We start from the raw sequence: 6,246 nt of genomic DNA, 5'->3' as shown, positions 1-6,246 counted from the left end.
CCCATGGACTCAAGCTGTCTCCCATGGACTCAAGCTGTCTCCCATTCCTGCCCACCCACTACACAGGCAAATTTTATCTTGTAAGCCTGTGTAAGAGAGGAGACAAGGATAATCTGAGCAGCTGTGATTTAAGATTTGGATAACAGAGGCACAACATGGCTATCTCCAAGGGGCAATCCCTAACTGATGTGGGAGATCTATGGAGTATCAGAAACTGACTGTGCCTTTTTTTCTATTTTTTATTTCTAAGAGTAGAAAGGCCTCCAGGCAACAATATTGGTCTGAATATCTCTGCTTTGTAAAAGCCACAGATCTCATCCTCTTCTTTTTCTGCTGCAATTATTAAAATGTAGAATAGCATTTTATTTTTTAAATTAATAACTTCTCCTTCAACATTTCTGATTATGGTATAATATCTTTATTACACAAATGAAATCAGTATAATCTTTTTTGCCTAAATTTACACACACAATACAGATAGCTTTAGTTCCCATTTCTGAGAGGTATAGAATTTTTATTCTTTTATCCTAACGGATAGAATTTCAGGCAATTATGTTGTTTATATTTTAGAGACCAAACTATTTTTTATGTGAATTTCGAATAACTCTATTGACTTCAACAGAGTTACAGTGGATTTACATTACTATAAATGGTAGTACACGTTGGTCCTTAAATGACTATGGGGAGTTTGGATTACCCAATGGATTTGGCAAACCACACTCAATAATTTTGCTAAAAATGTCTTTATTCCTGAGGCCATTTAATATTTATGCACTTGTTTCAAGCTTGTTTCTAAAGAGTACAATGATTTATTATGAACCAACACTTGCACAATAAGCTATAATAAAACAGCTATTTACGTTTGCTTATGTTTACCACAAAATCAGTTCAAGGCATCTGAGAATTTTCCTTGGTTAAAATAAAGTATGTCCAATATAATGAAGAAATCTTACTTGATACAACTCTTACACTTGTAGGACAGACAGCCAAGTGCCCTGGTTTGACAGATGCCAGTGAATATTCATTGCCCACCACATTTTCCCTTCTTAGGGCTTCCCTGTTCCTCTTTTCCCCCCAAATACATTATCTTTTGAAATTGGGGATAAGTCTTACCAATAGTGAAGAAGCAGCAAACTCTTTCTGTGCTTCTTTGCAAACAGCTGGGTTATTTTATTTGAGGGGTAATGTTCTGGGATTTTCTAAATTGTAAAACAAACAGATGGCTGTCCTTTATGTATGGTTTTCAATTTGTACATTATAATCTTTCCATTATTATTTTGAAAAGGTACCTGAATAGCTTTCAGCTTCTTCAAACCATGAATCACCTCTTTCAACATCTCTGCAGTTTCCTTGGACAGGTACATTGTCTCAAGGGAGGAGAAGTCTTGCTCTTCATGCATGATTTGACCCTACACTGAGGTCATTGAACATTCTCTCACTTACATTGGATAACTGAGTGAGGGCTAAATGAGACCCTTGACAGGGTGAGGGTCAGTTAACAGAAAGATTTAGAAATAATATTTTAATTTATTTTGGTTTAATTTATTTTATTTTTTATTTACCTTATTTTAAAGATTCAGAATCTAAATTTTACAGACTCAGAAAAATTTCATATTGATGACTGACATTCAAACCAAAGGCAAAAATCTGAGATCCCAGATTTTGGATCTCTTACCCTTCTGCCAAATGGTGATTTTTAGTAACCAGAGATGACTTTGATTTAACTTTTCACTATGTTCTATCCACCCTATTTTGTTGCCCATCAAGCAAGAAACATTAGTCATCACTCTGACAGCAACAGAAAAAAAAATGGCTAAAATAGAGGTCTGATATATATCAGCTGCTGTTATTCTAATTGCAAGTCAAGAGAACACAATTTCCACAAATTTGCTTAGACTCATAAAGTCTCATGCTCAGAGATGCAGCTAAGGTTTTCAAAGCCACATCAAAGCACAAGCCCTGTCACTGCCACAAGAGGAGAAACATTGCTCTACTCGTCAGCACCTGCATTATGCATACCCACTTCCTTCCCTTTGATGACATCAACAACATCAAAATGGGTTCAGCTCTCTGAAAGTAGTGTTGTGGCTCAGTCATAGGTGTTTGGGACAGAGAGAATTTGTGGGGAGAAACTCTCTACCTTCAGGCTATGCGGTAAGGTCATCAACAAGCATTTAAAAGCAATTTATTGCATCATCCTCTCTTCCAAGTTTTCTGCTCTCCACGATGTCGCACAAGCAAAAGATTTTTGATTTAGCAGAAATGCTTGCTGCGTGGCAATTGTCACATCCTTGGAAAAAAACAAAAAAATGAGCAACTGAGAGGACTGGAACCATTTTGGAAATCCGTGAGAGAGAGAGAAAAGTTTTCAGGTGAATTTTTGTCCATTGCAACTGTCAGGAAATAGAGCTTCTTGTTAAAAAGGAGGCTAAAAGAAAATCTGATATAGTCTCACTGCCATGAGACTGCTCAAGCGAGTAAAGGGGAGAAGGAAGTATCTCCCACTTACAGGTGTTTCCAAAGTGAACAAAACTGTGTCCTATCATACTTAAAGACAAAAATAGGACTGAAAATGGGGAAAAGAAAGGTCAGGTTTAATGCAAAATATTTCCTGTTTAATAAGATAGAACTTTGACATGTGCTTCTACAAATGCCATAGATCTCTGCACATTCAGAAGGCATCACTTCCATACTGATATTTTGGTTGGTTTCAATTCCTGTCCCAGGTCCCTAAAAACAAGCCACGCCATGGACAGCAGAGTGCTGAGCTAGTTGTGATGGCTCTATTGTGGGCACTAGAACTCCAAAAAGGATGGATTTGGGCAGCCTCAAACAATTTTGAGCATGAAAACAAATACATTATTTACTTTGATGTGTTTAAGTCAATTGCTTAAGTCATCACTAGTCACTCTGTGGCAAAAGAAAGGGAAATTGCACAGTTGAGCAATACAGAAAACTGACCACCAGGCTGACTATCCAAACAAGTGACATGCAGAGAAGCAACCTGGATGTTAATGTGATCAAGTCTCAGTAAAGAACTGCAGACAGAACACATTCATTTACAAGGGCCCAGCCATAAGTTGCTCCAAGTGCTGAAGGCAGCACGTACTTATTTAATAAGAGGTATTTTTCCATTTTGGCCATAAACCATGCGCAACCATCTCGTGACTTCCTATTGTCATGCTAGAAATACTTTTTTTTTTTTTTTTTTAATATTATTTGTGAGCTAAAGCTAAACTCTGCAGACAGCTGAAATTTCAGTCCCTCTCTCTGGAACATCTGCTGAAGTGTGAAGGAACACAGTGCAGAGGTTTCCACTGAGGTTATTCTTTGATTTAACACAAACAAATGCCTTAAAAAATCCTACTGTATTTGCTAAACAACTACTCTGAAAGAGAAGCTGCACATCTTGGGAACTAAAACATAATATCCCTGTTCTGGTGAGACACCACAAGGCTGACCAAGCTGACTGTGCTGTCTGGTGACAAGCATGCAGGATGAAAGTGATTTATTCAGACATTTCCACTCTTCCCACTTTGTGACTGCACTCAGACTAATTCTGGGAACCTACTAGGGCCAATTAGGAATTGAAAAGCCTAAGAAAAATCTAAAACATCTGTTAAAAAAACAAAAAACAAAAAACCAGCTAGACAAATATAAATTGACTTTTAAGAAATTGTCAAGACTTGCTATACATGCCACAAATATGAGTCCAGTCCAAGTCAAAAAACCTCAATGTCACTGACTCAGGGAGAAAAAAAAAATAAAAGGCTCTCTGGAGCAAAGTTGACATAGGTCTGATTATGCTGACAGAGGAAAATAAAGTACTTGTTCTAGAATATTATTCTAACTTCCCTGAGAGCTACTAGGAGACGTTACGGCTAAACAGGTAATCAGCCATGCCAAATCTATTTTTGCTAAATATTGTACACCTGCGATCAGAAAGTCTGACAGTGGGCTACAGTTTTGTAATTTACTGACGGGAATTAGATATATTAAGCAGTAAAGAGGCCCCAGGTATCCATCCTGTGGTTTAATGAAGTTGTCTCCTTAGAACCATCAAATCATATAATTGTTTGTATTGAAAAAAACGCTTTTAAGAACATGGAGTCCAATCATCCCCCCAGTACTGTCATGTCCACCACAAAACCATGTCCCTGAGAGCCCCATCTACATGCCTTTTAAATAGCTACAGGTATGATAACTCAATCACATCCCTGAGCAGCCTGTTCCAAATCTTGACTATCCTTCCCATAAAGAAATTTTTCCTAATATCCAATCTGAATCTCCCCTGACACAACTTGAGGCCCTTTCCTCTTATGTTGTTGCTATGACTTGGTAGAAAAGACTAAATTCCTCTTCTTTTCAGATATTTTCAGAGAACAATAAGGTCTCCTTTTCTCCAAATGAAACAACCCCAGTCCTTTCACTTGCTCCATATCAGACTCATGCTCCAGATCCTTCCCTTCTGTTGCCTTTGCTGGGCACTCTCTAGCACCTCAATATCTTAATTTTTGTGAGCAGCCAGCCTCTTAAGCAGGACAGTTTGCCCTCCAGAAGTCCAGGGTGTCAGTGTTGTTACTCCCATCCTACTTACTTCTCTAAGAATCAAAAACTGTTATTCCATGATTAGTATGCCCAGGGCAGTCTCTGACCATCACATCACTGACCAGCTGTGGCTGCCTGACCAACTCAGTGGCCTTCTATGATGGGGGCTACATCAGTGGACAAGGGAAGGGATATAGATGTCATTCATCTGGACTTCTGCAAAGCCTTTGACATGGTGGCTCTCAACACCCTTCTCTCCAAACTGAGATGGATTCAGCAAGTGAACTTCTAGATGGATAAAGAATTGGTTTAATGGTTGTCCCATACACCAAGATGAGCTCAAAGCTTTGGCCCAGTCCCAGAGATCTGTCATCACAGGTGTAAGTGAAATCCACTGAGATTGGAGTGCCCTTTTGAGGGGTTACAGGGGGTTACAGGGGGGATAGGCAGGGCAGGAGAGCTGGACGGGTGGCACTGTTTGCAATGGGAGGGCTGGAATGTGTGGAGCTCACAGCTGGCACAGCTGAGAGCTCTGGGTACGAGTCCAGGGACAAACAGATAACGCAGATGCCATCGTGGGACTCTGCTACAGACCAGCCACGACGATGTCCGTGGGATACTCGGGACGTTGAGCAGGACAAGGTGCAAGGTGTCCCTCTACTCTGCTCTGGTGAGACCCCAGCTGGAGTACTGCCTCCAGCTCTGAGCAAGCTGGGCTGCTGGCAGGTGTCCCTGCTCATGGCAGGGGGCTTGGACCTGAGGGTGTTTTAAGGTCCCTTTCAACCCAGTCCATTTATTTACCTTATTTTCAAGATCACATTATTACCAACCAGCCCTAGTTGTTACCTGCATTGACCTGCCCCTTGTTCCTTACCCATAAATCATCAACTATCATTAAGCTCTAGACAGCCAAAACACTCCCTAACATACATGGCTACCCCACCACCTCTCCTTCCTTGCCTTCTGATGGGGTTAAAACCATCTGTTTCAGCACACTAGTGGTTCAAGAAGCCAAAGCATGTTTCTTCCTGTTTATTCCCTCATTATTTCCTGCAGCTGGAAGGACAGAGGAGAGCACTGCTTGCGCTCCTGAACCCTCAGCCACTCCTCCAAGGCCCTGAAGCCTCTCCTGCTGGCTGTCAGACTTCCTGTAACTTCATGAGTGCCCACCTGGAAAATCAATACTGAATAATGATCTCAGGGCCCTACCAGAGAAGGTCCTCTCTTTCATGTTGGTAACTGTGCCCAAGGGCAGCAGCAGTGTTCCCTGAGGAATGGGGCTGGTCTGCAGTCACAGACACACCTCCTTGCCCTCTGTCCCTTCAGTCCGTGTGTTCAATCAGGAGAGAGGACAGGGACGTGTGCCCTGTCTGTCTGTCTGTCTGTCAGGCCTGTCTCAGGGAAGTCAGGGTGCAATGCCAGCCTGTCTCACATTCCCTAACACTCCTCAAACTACTGCTCTCCTCCTGAGAGGAGCTGTCACTAGGCAGAGGAGCTGCTCTGCCTGGGTGACCTGCACTGGCATCGGAGCAGGGCCCAGGCTGCAGCTGGGTGTTCTGTCCCAGAGCCCTGCAGCCGGGGTGGCTGCCTCAGTCATAGCAGGTGTGGAGCTCACAGAGGTCCTGCCTTTCTGCCCTGTGGACTCCACTGCTCCCTGATGGAGCCAACAGGGCCTCAGTGCCCTTCTTGCGTGCATTT

This window comes from Geospiza fortis, unplaced genomic scaffold, assembly GCF_000277835.1.
Source record: "Geospiza fortis unplaced genomic scaffold, GeoFor_1.0 scaffold49, whole genome shotgun sequence".
Taxonomy (NCBI): Eukaryota; Metazoa; Chordata; class Aves; order Passeriformes; family Thraupidae; genus Geospiza; species Geospiza fortis.
This window is presented reverse-complemented; position numbering follows the sequence as displayed.